This window comes from Aplidium turbinatum, chromosome 10 (assembly GCF_918807975.1).
Source record: "Aplidium turbinatum chromosome 10, kaAplTurb1.1, whole genome shotgun sequence".
Classification (NCBI taxonomy): Eukaryota; Metazoa; Chordata; class Ascidiacea; order Aplousobranchia; family Polyclinidae; genus Aplidium; species Aplidium turbinatum.
In genome coordinates this window covers 2451323-2469520 of record NC_137481.1, presented here as the reverse complement: position 1 = coordinate 2469520, position 18198 = coordinate 2451323, and positions in this window count along the sequence as shown.

Below are 18198 nucleotides of genomic sequence, written 5' to 3'. Positions count from 1 at the left end.
AGTTCCCCCGCAACAAGACTTCAACTATCGGAAACTTCACTCTGTCAATCTCGGTGACCGGGCCGCGAAAAATTTTTCCCCACGAGATTTCTGTCTCATTTACATATGTTGGTAAAAGTTTGGATTAAAACCGTGTGAATGCAACATTTTCTCGTTGGCACGGTTGGTTCAGTGGTTTCATCCTCGCCTAGTGATCGTGAGAACGAGGGTTCGACGCCCGACGAAGTCAAACTTCTTTTTCTTCTTTAAATTATTTTTTGCGGTGCACAAGAGCTTTTCAAAAAAAGTAGGGTTAGGGAAAGCTTATATTTTATTATCATTGCAGAATTTGATTGGTAAATAGTTATTTCGCAATCTGAATCAACCAATCTCTTAACACTTTCGGAAAATCTTACTTTTAGAGTGACTAGAATCAATGATACAGAAATCTCGTGGGAAAAAAAATTTCGCGACCGGGCCTGCGTCAGTGATTCAAAGCCTCTACAAGTATGCGAAACTGCCAGGATTAAGCTCTTCAAGAAACTTTCCCAGTCCGAGGATAAAGACTCAATCAATCAATCAAGTTTGTAGACAACACTGTAGAAACTATTTCAACGTTCTTTCAAGTACAATTTTACGTTTAATCGATGTCAACGTACGGTGTACCACTCCAGACTTAACCTGCTTTCATTCCACTTCTTTGGGCAAGGATTTAATTTCCGATCTATCCGGCTAGAAGCGATGTTTTGATTGTGGATTCCGCTTTGTTACATCACAATTTGTAAGCGTTGGTCCAAGGTTGCCAGGTTGGCATATTTTATGCCAAATTCCACAAATTTGGCCTTATTTAAAGTGGTTTGGCATCGAAAAATGCTGTTTGGCATATACGTCATAGTTTGGCATATTTTTGGCCTTTTTATTGTTGTTGGCATCAGGGATGCCAGGTTGGCATTTTTTTATGTTGTTTAACATGAAAAAATCCTGTTTGGCATTTTTTCAAAATTCTTTTTTCTGAAGAATACTCTCAAGAATGAAGATAGCTAGGTTGTGCAATTGCAGCAAGTGTAGGCTGAGCTTTGTTGCAGTTTTATCCATTTTTACCGAATCCATTACTTATTAATGAAGAAACCTTCGATTTTGCAGCGTTTTGCCTATTTGCAGGGTTGCAAGTATCGGTTCCAAATCGCTATTCGATAGCGCTATTCTCTACTTTTTCAATATCGATTACGTCATAGTCTTTTCTTTTTTCCGCCAATATCGTTTATGGTTTTTCTTTACTTTTTTTCATGTGAATCGATATTCTTTATTCGATTGTTTTGCGACTTTTTTCAAGCCTTTAATTCTACTTAATAACATACGACGGACAAAGATATCATAGCATATTTTGACGCTTATGCGAGAAAAACGACAATTAAACAATACCGATCAAGCGGAGTTGAAAGAATAAGCATTTTGTTTGAAGTTATGCATGATTGAGCAGAAAAGAAGCACTGGTAGGCAGTATAAAATCAGATACTTGATTTGTATTTTTTTTAATTGCGTTTAACATCGATTAGCCTATTCTTTATTCTCTACTTTTTGGGAGGCTATTGAAATCGGATATTTCTCTACTTTTTTGGAAGGCTATCGAAATCGGATATTTCTCTACTTTTTTGGGAAGCTATCGAAATCGGATATTTCTCTACTTTTTTTGTTTGACTATCGATATCAATTTATCCCCTACTTTTTTCAATATCGACTTGCAACCCTGCCTATTTGGCATTTTTTAGGTCATTTGACATTTTTTGACTAGTTGTTTGGAATTTTTTCCATAAGTGGACCTGGCAACCCTGAGCGTTACCACAAAGCTCAGTTGAGACTCATCGACCGGAGGACTTGAAGTTTAGTTTTCTATTTTGTTTCGAAATGTTGTGTGGTGATTGCAGTATCGTAATCCACAAATATTGCTCTGAAACATTTCTAACAAGCTGGAACTGTAGTGGATCTAGAAAAAAGTTGTGGGAGTGCACCACAGTTTCAACGAAGCTAAATTTTTAAGATAAAATGGACAACGTAAAAGTTGAGGTCCGGACACCAAAATATTTAAATAGATTTGTAGGGGGTCTAGAGAAAAGCCCCCCAGAAAATCTTGACAGATTTAACATTGTTTTAGTCGCTTTTTGTGCATAAAAAGCTTCAACAAGCAGAAACTTCACTCTATCAATCTCGATTGTGACGTCAGTGGTTCAAATATATCGTTACTAGTGTTCGGCGACTGTTCGCTGAGGTAGGCCTACGTTGAACTGTCAACTTTTATTGCCACATCATCATCATGTCCATTGCAAGATACTTTGGTTGGTCAAGCAGAATTAACGTGGAATACTGAGACCCACAGTGACTTATACGAAAACTGAACAACTTTCGTTTTTGAGGAAATTGCGGCCACTATTGGTGGAATAAATACTGCAAGAAAACTAAAAAGTGTTGCAATCATTTCTTTGTTTGAATAGTTAATTACTAATTGAAATTTAATTACTTTTGATTAACGTTTAAATATCTCCGTTTGTTCAGTTGGTAATCGCCCGCCTATATGTAGGACAAAGAATCCACAAGTTAGCCTACCCAGCGCTGGTTTGGCTTTCGGGGTGTGCGCTTGAGCAAAGCATTCCAGGATTGTTCTCTATTCTGTGGCATCTAGTGGATGGAATAATTTACAGACAACAACACTTTAACAATCGGAAACTTAATTCTGTCAATCTCGGTGGCCGGCCCTGTGTCTGTGGTAAATCATTCGCACACTCGTCATAGCACATGGCTTGGGAACTGTCTTCCGAAAGCTACAGTAGTGGCAAACCGCTACTGCCACAGCACACTCGCAACATTCAGCTAAAACAGGTCGTTAATATCCACATTGTGAAGTAAGCAACGATCATGCTGCTAAAAGCAAAACTCAATCTATTTTATAAAATAAATAAGTTTTGGTCCCATAGACTCATAAACTATAAAGACAACAACTACACATTGGCGATAAAATGCATGTGAAGACAAACATACTTTGACTTGTGCACAAATATGTATTAACAAATAAAATAATTTAAAACAAGAAACAAATTCAAACTGTTTCAATAAATTTGCACAGCACAAATTTTGTACATTCACACACCACGAAACAGATTGACCGGCTTGTCATCTTCCATGGTCAACACAATGACTAACTTCTGCAAAACAAGCCACCTATGGTTAGCAATATGGTATGAAATGCAAAATTAACATTGGGTGGTCAGCAAACTAATTAAATTTAGGTCGTAGTGATGTCATGTATGACCTACCCAGGGCCGTTGAGAGGATGATTTGGGCCCGGTACCAAAAAGATCCTCGGCCACCAAATCAATACAGTGGGTCCCGGGCCCCTTAGAAAGGTTACAGGCCCCTAATCTCATCTCAAGGCCGGTTCTAAAAGGCCTCCTGGACCTGTCAACACTACTGCTTGCATATCTTGACATTTTTGACGTATAGCCTACAGTGGAACCGAGTTTAAAGAACCAATTAACCCGATTTTAATCGGTTCCACTGTAGGCTATTAGTGGAGGGTTACTCAACTAACCTCAACAAAGGTCCAGTTTGACAAGTTGAATATTTTTAGCGGTCCGGTGAATAAGTTATTTCACACGCAACCACGAAAGTTAAACTATCTGTACCAAACCACTTTTTTAGGTAAAATGTAACTCGAATTGGATTTCTGAGAGAGTGTTGGGGAGTCTGGGAGTCGAAGCCCCCCAGCAACTAGGATAATCACAGTAAAAATTGCTTCCTCCCAGTAGAAATCTGTTTAAAGAAGCCCTAAAGCGTGGCAATGCGGTTATTCTTTCAAAAACTCAAGGTCCACCATGAGCACCCAGAAGGTCCTGATTCGGACCGCGGTCCGCCAGTTGAGTAGCCCTGGTATAGTGAAAGTATAGAAGATTTAAAACTTAAAACCACACTGCAATATATTGTATGGCTTATCTCTAGAAGTGTCGCAAAAAATGCATGTAGATAAAATGTTTATTAATGTAAACTTACAGAATTCGGAAGTTGGTTCAAACACTTTTGCAGTTTCCTTCTCTCTTCTTGATTGGCATTTCTTCTGCTTTCTCCATCAGCAAAGCATTCTCTCATCAGTAAAACGTCAGTAATTTTATGAAGAATGTCGCATATCTTATCATTGTCCTCAGCGCTCAATCTGTTGTATCTGATGTCCAATCGGCCAATCTGACAAAGATGCGGCAACGTTTGTTAGGTGTTTTAGTGTTTTTTGTTTTTGCGCAAACTCCCGAATTTAAGTGAAAGAACAAAAATATGCTACAGCAGTATGGCCAGTGGTTAATGTCAAAGAGTTTACCAAATTATAAAACAGTTTAACTGGTATTCCAAGAAACTTTGTCTTGCACATTGGTAGCGTTAGCAGTAGTTTGTGTTGATTGATACACAAGTACAGCATAAATCTAAATGCAAGCTTGTCTAACTTATTATGCTTCAGAAATTCGGTGTGGAAGGTGTACGACGGTGTGGAAACAGAGCTCTATTGGTAAGAACACAAAGTTAAGATTACTGCGAACTCTCGGTTTTCCAATTGTCACATATGGATGCGAGATTTGGACATGCAAAAAACGTAACGTTAAAAAGTTTTGAAATGTGGTGCTACAGGAGGCTGTCAACGCAATTCAACAGCAAGACGACTGCTAGCAAAGTGCTCAACTGGGTTAAACCAAGAGCATTACATAACTGCAGACAGGGCCAGGGCCACCAGAACGATTTTTGACTGGGGAGGCAGGATTATGAAAAAAGGGCACTTCTGTTGCTGAAAGGCCGATTTTTTGTAAAGGTTTAAGATATAGCAATAATGCTCATCCATTAGCTCATCATCGAGTAATGATACAAGTGTCCGGTATACAAAGAACAATGGCACGAGAGGGCATCATGCTATGTTATAATGATGTAACCTACTGTGATACAGAATTTTGTGTCGTGAATATTATTTTGAGGCAGAAATGAAAGATTATAATTAGGCTAAAAGCGAATTGCTGAAATTGTTATATCGTATTGCAAAATGTGCAGTAGCTTACATGACCTTAAAAGGGCACCATTGTCCCCCTTCCCCCATCCACAGAAACATTGAGGCAAGAGGGCAGGAGGGCAGGAGTATCATCCGCCCCCCTGCCCTCCCGCTTCCGGCACCCCTGGACAGGACGCTTTTGTTTAGGTAGAAATCGTTTAAAAAAAATCGTGTTTCAGATATTGGTTATCGTGATATCAATGCTCCTGGCCAGCCAACAAACTCACCAATCCTCGCATCTCCTTAATCGCTTTGTATAAATGTTTGAAAGACAAACTATTCAAAATGCTGTTTTCCAACACAATTTCTTGCAGGTTTTGATCTACTTTCCTCATCAGATAACCAATGGCATGAGCGTCATTTGTTGACAGGAGGGTGTTGAAAAACTTGACTTGCTTCGGAAAAGTAGCCACAACTCTCCTGGTCAGTTCAGCGTTGTCGCATTCCCAGACGTCATTGCAAAGCATTACCAACTTTCTTCGAGCTGAAAAAAAAAACTACCTTTAAATTTGATGCCTGAGAAGCAGTGACCATTTCTTTTAGATGTTCACTTTTGCATTAAACTTGATGCATGCGGGCGGTAGTTTACTAGTAGCTTATTAAAAAAAAACAGCGGATTTGACTCGATTGAACCCCACCCAGGGCTTTTGTAAATACAAGTACGCGGAACTGCCAGGAATAACTTTTTTAAAGCTTTGTTACAGTAGTTCGAAGATAAAAATTGAAAACCAACCAAACAACTTCGCAACAATGTGCACTCACTGCACAAGGTTGTAAAGTGGAGTGTGATCAAAACTGCCACAATTTTAGGTCCACTCTACAATAACTTTGCATCTGATTCCAGTAAAACCAAAATTCTTTCCATTCCGACTCAATACGCCTAACTTTGGTTATCACTAAATCGTATCTTACTTGAATTCTGTAAATATAAATGAATCGAATCGCCCGACAAAAGCCAAGCATATATGACTTTTGAGGGCATAAGCCTACCTGCGTTTTTGAAATGAGTGCATAGCAAGTCTTGGAGTTTGGATCTCTTCTCGACAAGAAGTTCTAAACAAAATTCTTGATAAATTTTGATGGAAAATTTTTGATAAATTTTGATGGAAAATTTTTGATAAATTTTGATGGAAAATTTTGTCAAAGAATTGAAATTCATAGAAATACTTCAATGTAACGATATTTTACACTCAAATAGAAAAGACTTTCATCAGAATATGCTATTGCACGTAGACTTCAGCATCTTAGACATGTAGCAAGCGATTGAATATTTCCACTGAAAAAATTGAGGTTGATTTTTTCAACTGAATTTCAACGAGAAAAACTAAACGATAGGCACAATTTTAAAACACTGCAGCTGAATTCATCAGCATCAATACAACCTTTTACCATCTAGACTAGAGAGAGAATCTTTTGGAATTCATAACTAAAATTCAATTCGCCTTTATCACTTCCAAAAGATTCTCTCTCTAGTCTAGATGGTATAAGGTTGTACCTGTTGGGACATGGCAGTTAACAGAGTGTGATCACTGTTACGTTTGAAGAAAAATTTGGTTCAGCGACAAATCATAACAGTGGATGATAATGAATAATCGTGATTGAAAATCACAAAGGGTCGCGATTAATGATTAAGAATGATGGATCTATGATCACAAATGGTCATGATTGATGATCATAATGGTCTTGATTGATGATCATAAATGGTCATGGATAGTGATCGTGAATGATCATGGTTGATGATCATGAATAATCATGGTTGATGATCATGAATAGTCATGGTTGATGATCATGGTCGACGATCATGAATGGTCGTCAATTATAATCATGAATAATCGTGATTGATGATAAATGATGCTTTATTAGATGAAAAAATGCACTATCAATAGAACAAAGATAAAACAGTCTCTCACCTTCTCGACTTGATGTTTTCGTGTCGTATTTTAAGGAAGAAAGCGAAGACTTCGGAAAATCTTAAAATGAGAGAAAGTTACAAAGGAAGTTCAAGTTGTGACTGTCCTTAAATATTTACGAAGTAAATGTGATGTTGCAAGCTACACAGATAAACAACATGCATAAATGTTAAAGGTTTTGTTAACAGTTTAGACTAGCCTAGCTTTCATTGATTAAATAAAACAACAACATAAGTCACATGCAACATACAAGTTAGTTACTGATTCACCAAAAACCTCACTTCAAATTCTATTTGAATAAGTTCTTCCTGATAATCATATTGAGGTGAAACAGGCTGTTAAGGTTTTTAGTAAACTAAACTACTAATTTTGTTGCAATGCACTATTTGTAGTATTTATAGCATTCATTGCTTAAGTCAACTGCAATATTTTCGGAAAAGATGTTGCTGAAAAATATCGCCTTGGTCAGACCTACAAAAAAGGAAAAAAAAGTCATGTTTACCTTTATTGTCTATAAGAATTCCGCACAGAAACCTTCGCACCATGGCCCACTGATCAGTGAAGAGATATGTCTCGATAAATTCTGCATAATCGGAAAGCTCCATCTTATGAGCAATGTAATGGGCTGCAAAATACTCCAACAGAGATTGATGCAAAAAATACAAATACTTGTCTTCTTCAAACGTTTTTGGTCGATAAATACATATCCCAATTGCTTTTATAAAACTTGGTACATCATCTATGTCAAGCTGTGTCTTTGTTTGCTCGTCTATGGCTATAGCAAGCTTGCAGTTTTTAATAGCAGTAAAAGCTAAGCTGCTGAGCTGATCAATAATTTTGTCCATATTTCGATGTCTAGTGTTTTCCTTCATTTCAAGCAAGACTGTTGTGTATATTTCAGTTAAAGTTGAAATTTCGTTGATATTGTTTTTTAGAATAGTGCACGTGCGAATATAAAGCTGCAGAATGAGGGGATTTAAACAATATCTCACAACTTGAGAAGCTCTTTCGGTAAGATTTTTCCATAAGTTTTCAGCATCATTTTTGGCTAAGGCAAAAAATAACTTTGCGGCCGATTCAAAGGAAAAATCTGAAATCATTAAAGACAGCCCAGGCTGCAACGCTGATGGAATCGACGTAACTTTATGTGGACGCGACGTAACAATAACGCAGGTTTTTTTTAGAAAGTGATTCCTACACAGATTTGCCACTAAAGTTCCGATAGTTTGAGGATTCTTCCAGTTTTGATTTGTTGGAGTCCCAACTTCGTTCAAAGACCATTCTGCTTTGTCGTATCCATCTAAGATGATTAAACATCTTTCCTGGTTCTTCAAAACCCAATCAAATGTTTCCTTATAATCCTGTTCGGTAAAATCAGGATAAGCGTTATCTAGCAAAAGCTGCTTCAGATTTAAAGTGTAGCTTTGTGGATAGTTTATATGACAAAATTCCAAATAGAAACACAATCCGTTAGTCTTATTGCAAAAGGCTTCAGCAAGCCGCTTGACCAAAGTAGTCTTTCCTGAGCCGGCAAACCCGCTTAAAGTTATGAATGAGTTTGTTTCAACACGTTCTAGCAACTGTTCGAAACTTGTTTCTTTTCCGTACTTAAAGACGTCTTTTTTTTCATAAAAGCTCTTTTCATCACCCAAGATCGGCTTGTAGGTGTCCTCCTTAAGAAAGTCGTCGTTTTCTAAGACGTTGACGATTCGGGGGTGCACAACTGGTATGCTCTCCTCACGCGTGTCAAACAAGTCAAGTTGAAATGTGCTGATTTGAGATTTTTGTATCATTGACACAATTTCATTTATTTGAGTATCTGTAAGCAAAGATACAGAGATTTTTGTTTTTCTGACACAAAATGAAACATATTTAAACTTCTTGTGATCAATGACAAACAAGAATATATTGTGACGTTTTTTCTCTACAGTAGGCCTACAGTCAACCAACACAGTCAGCTGCGTAGCCGAGTGATGAAATCCCTGATGTGACGTTCGCAAGGACACGGGTTCGACACCGCTCAAGAGCTTGCGGCTGTGTCTTTGGCAGGACACTTAATAAAGACATGCCTGAAGGTAGACATGAAGATTGGCTTTCTTGCCTTCCCATCCACTTAATTTAAATCTTTAACCACCAGGTGTAGGTGTGCTTTGAACAAAAACATAACAAAAACGCAAAACTGACGATGAACTTAAGATATCTACTCTTGTGATATATGTTGTACCTTACCTTTGTCGGTACGTGGCGCTAGTGGTTCCTGTTGCACGGTAACCACTTTGACATAACAACTTTTGTGAGAGCTTGTAAAGCATGAACCAATCAAAACGTGTTTAAGTGGCTGCTGCCGTCCAATTGTGACCCTTCTAGCCTTCAGCCAGAGAGTTGATCAGTGCTTTGAACGTTGTTTGGTAATTAGAAGAAAAAAGAGTTATGACAGATGTGGGAATCGAACTCATGTCATCGAAATATATTTCCTAGCCCTAACCCTCTAGAACACGCTGGCTACGGCGGAATGTTCACTTAATTTACTTTCTATCAGAAATGTTGGCCTTTTTTCTCTAACTTCAATTTGCGTAAGACGTCACAGACAAAGCAGCTTCTGATTGGTTCATGCTTTACAGGCGCTTATAAAAGTTGTTATGTTAAAGTGGCCACCCCGTTGCACCTTACCTTTGTCGGTAGATGGCTTTAATGATTCCGGTTTTGATTCTGCAAAGAGATTGATGCAACCTGAAATTGATTATTTCGAAAACAATACAAGAGAATGTGGACTACGGCTGTTTGACCGAGTAGTGAGAACGTCTGCGCGACATCCGAAAGAACGTAGGTTCGACATCGCTCCAGAACACGCGCCTGTGTCTTGACAAAGACACTTAACAAAATTGATACTTGGGTTTGGCGAAAACCAACCAATACTAACCTCCTGAATTTCAATGCTATATGCCTTTCTAACTACAAATCTGGATTGATTAAGTGCCTGCTTAAGCGAGCACGAGACATTTGCTCCAATTCTGATCGTTTTAATAATGAAGTCAATCGGTTACCGGTACGTTCTTATTTTAATGCTATCAGTGCTGAGAGGGTTTTTGGATTCAAGTTCTACGTAGCCTACTCTCAGACGAAGGAATGTGAACGCGAATTAAAAAACTTTCTCACTGTCCCTTTTATTGTTAAAGAATCCAAACGTTTTGTCAAGAATATGTCTAGTTTTATTAAATTGAAGTTCAACGGTGATATTATTCCTGTGTAGGATAAACATTTAAAGTTGATTATTATTTTCAGCATCTGAAACTCCCTCTTTTCTGTGTTCACATGTCGCGTACAGTTTCACTTGCTCTCGCGACACGGACTGTAGCCCATATACATTGGTATGTCCACGCGACATTTGGCGCAAGAGTGAGGGAGCATTTAGATTTAACTGCTCTCAACAGAAAACGCACCACTAAAGATCATATACTCGATTGTCAAACTTCAAACAATAAACCATCCCTGGAGTCTTTTGAAGCTTGTAAGAGAGCCATGGTCAGGGCCGTTGACAGGATTTCTCGGGCCCGGTACCGATTTAATTTCGGGCCCCCATCATTAACAATGTTATGAATATAAAAGTTGTGTACAAACTTTTATTGATGTCGTTTAAGCATGGTCATTTAACAAATCTTGCACAATCTTAAAATTTTTTATTTTACTGCTTGGTGGCTGAAGTGGCTATTTTACCACCAAAAACTAAAGTGGGCCTGGTACCCTGAAGGGGGCCTGGTACTTTACCATCTGACGGCTGAAATGGCTGTTTTAACCTCTGATGGCAATAGACCTTTTGCACATTCAAAATCACCAGAGCGTGACGTTTGAGTTACGCGGAGTCCGAGGGTTAAGAATCGCTTGTTTTCTACGGTTTATGAAGGCGTTTCTTGTTATTGCAAGCAAGTGTGAGGTCGCTGGCAGGTGAAAGTAAATTTTTTGTGTTTATGAATTGTTGTAGGTTATGGGTACACTTCAGCTCTTGTTCATTTTAATCATAATGTTGGCTAACAGACTAGGAAAGGCAATTTAGGACGGCCATTGTGGAGCGTGTGCATTTTGACCGGGAATTATGGATCACGTTAGTGGTACCTTGTCTTGCAACATTTTATTTTCATTCTGCATAACATATGCAACAAACCAACCACACTTCATTGGTGATGCCAAGCATAGTCACTGGTATTTTCCTGTCGAAGATGTGAAATTGACAAATTTTTTTTATGGCCCACGCCCACTCTCTACATGAATGCGATGGCGTGCAATACTTCGTGTATTCAACACTTCGTCTTCACTCATTTGAGGCCTACCTAGGAACGGTGAGATATTCAAATGTATGTAGACCAATACTATGTAGGCTAAATCTTTTTCTATAAGAAACCCTTTTTCGGCCATAACAGCATCATTGAAGTGCAGTTCGTTAGCAGCTATTTTCTGCTCCAAAGGTGAAAAGTCCACTCCTCTGACATATTTCTTTGTCACTCACATTACCAGTGTACAACTGAGATACAAACATAATAGGCCTACCCCCATTTCTTGGATCAACTCCCACTAATCTAATGCCTTTGCAGTGTTCGTACTTTTATAGTTCGAGTAGCCTACGTTTGCGACTGACGGTGAAGTGAGGATGGTGTTTCGAGACGTACTTCAGTGCAGTCGATGATGATCATGGTGCTTGAGTACCGTAGTCCTTTTTGAAGTCTGGCTTCATGGCTGCTATGATAACATCACGATGACGGAATATATGTTCAAACTAACCAACCTTAAATACATGAGATGCATTGATGAATGAAAAATACGGTGTACAGTACGAATGCAGAACTAATACCAAACCTTGTGTCTAAGTCTGTATAAAACAAACCCAGGCGAAGCTTCATCAACACCAAGAAAAATTCATCTTTCACCGCTAGTCTATGTAGCCTAGATGCAGTGCTCCTGTATCATTTTGAGGTATTTCGAAAGTAGCATCGTCATCAAGTTCTGCATCAACATTTTGATTTGCATGCTTAGCTTTTGAAGCTGTATAATACAGGAAATTCTTCCTATCTTTGCCGGGCAAGATCGCTTCCAATACAGTAAAGAACTGATCGAAGGTTAACACTTCTGTAGCCTAAGTTTACAACTTAAAAGAGTTTTATTTTCTGGAAAATTATACTGAAACACTGATACACGCCTGTAAAGATCACAAAACAACAGCTCAAGCAAACGTTAAAAAATTTATTCGCCTGCAAACTACGCCACTAACCCTATCGCACAGCATTGTAAACAGCGGCTAGTCGTTCACGACTCCAACGTCACGCTCTGTTGGTTTGTTATGCAAAAGGTCTATTCCTTTAGATCTGATTAGGTAAGATCTTGATAATGTGTGAAGTCGCGGGGAATCTTTTAAATTGGGGCCCCTTAAATATTCCGGGCCCGGGTCCAAAAGTACCACCTGGACCGGTGGACCCCCCTGGCCATGGTTCGATTGGGAACCGGTTTTACACCACTCAAGAGCATGTGGCTGTGTCTTTGGCAAAACATTAAAAGGTACGCTGTCGATTGTGGAGTGACGCCCCTTCTACAATAGCCCTTGATTTCTCTCATGATTCTGAACAGACGCTGCTGTAGAGAGAAGTAGACCTACCTACCTACAGCCCTTCTTGGGGCTATAGCGTGCAGAACTGGTGTGGGCTCAACAGCTTTAGTTTTGTAGACTATTTGTCGGCAGATAATACGGTTAAATCAAAATCCCTACCAACAATGAAAAAACTAAACTCCGGAAACTTTATTTATAGCCTAAATTGTTGACGTAGAAAGGTACTTAATTAGACTAGCCTACACATTAGAGTAAAAATTAAACCTATAAAAAAGCAACTTACCAACAGGGTTGATTGTGATATTCGTTATTTGGCAATTACTTATACCGAATATAGTGTTTCTATCCCCAGCCTCACCACTTGTGGCTGAAAATATCAAAGTAAAGATATAGTTCAGTTTGTTTTTATTTCTGATCATCACAAGGGAAAAAAAATATATGCCAAGCATAGCAGAGGTCTAGAAAAAGGTAGAAGCGACAAAACGAGGTCGTTATAACGTGAATGATGCCAAAGTAGGACAATCAGGTTAAAATATGGCACGGTTGCAACACCCACAGAGGGAACACCTTAATAGAATTTTTAAAAGTGTTTAAAAAAAAAGAGAAAAAAGGTTAGGCCTACTGATTTTTTTAACAATAGCCTATATATAGCCTAAGTAAAAAAACAAAAACAAAACAAAACGTCAGTTGCTGATCGACCTTGGTGGGTACCAAAAGTGTTGATGGTTTAGAGGGTGAACACTCTTGATGCGTTAACTCATCATGAAAAGCAAAAAAAAAACTTGAAAGAAATCCTACCACGGACAAAGTCATTTCAGAAAGCAACGCACGAAGCCTTGAAAGGCCAACAAAAACGATACAGTACAGTAGATATTATTAAAACAGCATAAAATATAAACAATTTGTTGAAGGTTTTTTCTTTTTAAGTCACGTAGATCAGGGCTACCCAAACTGGGAGTCGCGACCCCGCAAGGGGTCGCGTAACGAACTTCGGGGGTCGCAGAGGGTGTGTCAATTTTACTCAAAGTACTGCATGTTAACACTTGTGTGCAAGTTATGAACTGTAACCAAACACGTGGAGAGTAACGCACCCAGTACGCTTATTTTCGCAAATTGGTGTGGTAAAACGGAATCGGAATTCAAAACTCTTTTAGGCTATTGCGATGTGAAGTAAGATGGCTTTCAAAAGTTGAAGCTAAAAAGGTGATTAGTGTTGAAAATTGAAGTCGTGATTTTTCCAACAAAAAAAATGCAGTCTTTGCCATCATTTTCGCAATGACATCTCATTTAGGAGATTAAAAGGGGTCGCGGGCAAAAAAGTTTGGGAAGGCCTGACGTAGATAATACTGGTAACTTAGTCAGTTAATTGCGTTCTGCTTAGTCGTAATTGTAGACGTATATGCAACCCGTAGGCCGCCGCAGCAAACGGAGTGCTACATGCACGTAATATTGTAAGCGCTCCTGAAACATCTGATCTGACAGAAACTAAATTAGAGAACGTTTAGTCGTCAGTGTAGCCCAGCGGTCCAGAGTTAGGGAGGCAACCTCGATGACGTGGGCTTTTTCTCTTTTTTAATTGTCAAATTTCAAAGCAAGAATTAACTCTCTGGCCGAGCGTCAGAAGGGTTACAACGACTGCAGGCAGGTGGTTTACAAGAAAAAAACGCCTAATGTTCAAAGCGTCTGTGGTCAGACTAAGAGATTAAAGATTGTTAGCCGATGGGAAATAGTGTAACCTCTTTACCATAGACTGGATAATTTGATTCAGCATGTAGGCTCGTCCTTATTTTAAATTCATCAATCAGTGATTTTAAATTTATTTAATAGGCTACGTTTAGCTATTCTGCATCGTTAAAGGGGGAATGCAAGGCGTAGGAGTAAAAAATGTAACAAACTGTCTGCCTCGATATCTCAGATAGATAAGCGGCCGATAACTGAAACAATGGCGGGATGAAGCAACAATTCATGTTATTTTAACGATTAAGATCTCTTCCATGACCCAAGTAATAAAAAGAGGTTCGCCATTCCTTCCCTAATCTACCCTGGCAACACTACAGGCTACCTGTCTGTAGCCTACCTGTTGCACCATTCTCAGCAGATTTGTTATCAAATCTTGTGCTGCTGGCGTCAAGTGATGGACTTTGTGAAGCAGTTGGCAAATCCTCATCAGAGGGAGGAGGTGACACGTTGTCGTCATTGTATGCTTCTGCAGATCGGTGTTTTTCCATTACTTACGTCAGATTGTTGTATTGACCAATCCTATTAGCCTACTTAGGTTTACATTATGAACAGAAGTTGGGCCTGTTCTACACATCCCCTGTAGTAAAAAGGGCAACCTCTTAAGAGTGGCATGTTGATAAACATTGAGAAAAGGCAGGTTAGATTACAATCAAAGACGATAGGACAATATACGCTATTTTGGTCTACGCCACTGCATTTAATTACATAGGTATAGCTGTTGTGGACGTCGGGTAGTCCAAAGCATCCGCTCATACGTAGCTGTAAATTATTGCAGCAACTTCCCGAGCACATCGGTGGTGGAGATGATCCGAGAATGATGTCTGGATGTCTACATGTATGAGGTCATCGCAGAAAACAAATCTTCAAACCATCAGGACGCATTAACTCAAACGGTTGCAACCGAAAAATGCCGAACTAACAGAACGTCGTGAACTGAATCAAATCATGACTAGTAACATGAATTAAACTGACACCACAACTGAACTGGTACCATAACTGGACCAGCTCAGTGGCCGAGTGGTTTCGGCTCCGGTGCTGGTAGATCTGAGATCGATTCCAGGTCGGGTCAAACCGAAGACTTTAAAAACGGTACCGATTGTGTTCTTTCTTGCATAACGCGGTGAGAATAAATCGGGTAATAATGTGATAACATCGTAAACCTGATATACAATTAAACATGAGCCCTGTCGTTAAAAGACCTTAGCTGTTGTAGAGCGACAATAAATAAAACTATAACATTATTATTATTGGTACCATAACTGTAAACAAAGCGTGATGAACTGATTGAAAGGCGCCACGACTCAATGACTGAAAAAATCATAATAGACGGTTTAAGAAAAAATCCCAGTGTAGTTGGAATGCTCCAGGCGAAACTACAGGGATTAAAGGCCTCCAAATTCCGATGAAGCACACAAATACCTAGCTAGAGTTTCAAATTCCTGATCATGACACACTTGACTTCTAGCGAAACTACAGGGATTAAAGGTCTCCAGGTTTTCAAGGCATCAATAAGACACAACGGAACACAATAATGCTGCAAAAAATAACCTACAAAACTAATTTCAAGGCAAAATCAATCAATCAATTGTTTATTAATCAAAAAACAAAACACAAAAGTGACATAAAACAATAATACAAACAATGTTTTGGTTTCATTATTGATAGGGAGATAACGAAATGACCATACGGTCTACTAGTCAGTTGCCACTCTGAAAAGAATAATTTCAGTTATGAAACTAATCAACAATTTCACCAAATCGGTTGCAATCAGATAAAGCAAAATCCGGGTCTCAGATAAACTTCATTAACCAATTAACTAGCTGCTGGTACAACAACCTTAAATTACAAGCCAAGCAACAACCTATTTCAACCTTTCTAGACCTCTCATAGTGGCCAAGTCGCCCGATGCTATATTTGGTCCAGTTGATGGGTTTTTTCAACGCTGGGGCTGCGTACATCAAAATTTTCTAATCACTTTTCAAAAACACTGTTAATTCAATGCCTAAATTTCTATTAGTAGGCTAAGTTCAGTTTGTTTTTATTTGTGACCATCACGAGGAAAAATAATATAGGCCTATGCCAAACATAGCAGAGGTCTAAAAAATGTAGGCGACAAAACGCAAAAGCCACTGCAATTGACGAGTAGGCTTAGTTATGATTCTTTTTCAAAAATGTAGATACAAGCGACCTTTTTAAGCCTGATGCTGCGAGTCAACATACAATAGTCTGCATTCTATTCACTCAAATGTGAATAAACAATTTTATGTTATGAATTTAAGTGCTGACGTCAACGAAGCGTGGACATCGTTTCCGTTTATTGTTAATAATAGCTAACTTTTTTTTTTTTAGAAAAGAGAAGAAGAGAAGAATAGCTAACTGTGATTTCTGCAAAAGTTACCCTGCTAGCTTAATTTTTGCTGCTCATGGTGTGGACCAAATTATAATTTTGACTACTACTTAATTGATATTAGCGTCATCGATTCACAGCGTCATCGATCGAAAATTGCGCATTCTGAGAGTACTTTTAGCCGAAATCAATGGTAAAACTTTGCCAACTGATGCTGTAACAGAGTGTGAAATTTTTATTTCAAACATTTCCCCCCCCCCTTCCCTGTTCATATCCCAGGGGGGAGGGGGAGTGTTCTCCTGGGGATACACTGCTTTCGCTGTGATGATCAGAAATCAAAACAAACTGAACTGGAGAAACAATTGAATTTTCATTCAATTTATTTCTTTTTGTCGGAATGCAGCAGAAACGATATTGTGGAAATAAAATACAGCAACACAATTAACAAAAGATGGCAAAACCGCAATACTTACAGACGTGCATGCAAAGGTCTAACGCAGTGTTTCTCAAACTTTTTTAGTCCATCGCCCCCTTTTCGTTATTGAAATAAAATCCTCCCCCTAATTCTCTTAAGTAAAATAAACATTGATAATGAAGTGATAGAAAAATTTAGTTATGGGAATTTAATCAACGAAATTGACAGTAACATGATAATGTTCAATAGGATGGATGAGCATGGCGACTTTTACAAAGTTTTGAAATGTTTGTCTATATCTTCGTAAGATAGAATCGAAGATCACCCTGTTTATGAACTAGTAAGCGATTTCTTTGCTTTGAAAGCATCAATGTCACAGCCGAAAACCCTTTTTCATCCATATATGAAGTATGAAACGACAAAATCCACATTCTAGCTTCTTTCCAGAGAAACTCATATTTGCCAGCAACCTGGCACAAAACAAACCGTATCGATCCTTTCTGAATTTCACTCTTGCTTGACTCATCATCTGTTTGCATATCAATGAACTGTTGTTGAAGTTCCACTCTGCAGTAGGTCTGTAGGTTCGATAGAAAATGGTTGCACCACCCAGTTTGGAACATGGAGGTCCACGAGATCTGCAAAGCGAAGTTTCATGTCTTTATGAAGCATGTCTAAATGTGAGCACTGAGCAGTATTTTTTCCGTTGTTCTTCTATAATAACATTCTCGCGCAAATGGGGAAACTGAGTTAAGACATTTTGACCTGCGCTTTTATCTTGTTGACACATTTTATCACAATATTCAGTGATTCATGCAGTTCAGGACTGAGATTACGGGCAACCAAATGCTGACGGTGAATTACACAATGTATTGCAATAAGTCCAGGAATTGCTCTTGTCATCAGTGCAATGAACCCTCGATGCTTTCCAACAATTGTCGGAGCACCATCAGTTGCGCACTGTAGAATATTCTTCAGTGGAATACCCTTCTCTTCGTAGAAGTTTTTTACTGCATTAAAGATGCTTGATGCCCGAATATCTGTTGGAAGACTGAGCGCAAAAATCATTTCTTCTTGTTTTCATACTACGAACAAAACGCACGTATCCAAGCAGCAGCGATACATTGTCGGTCGAGTTGG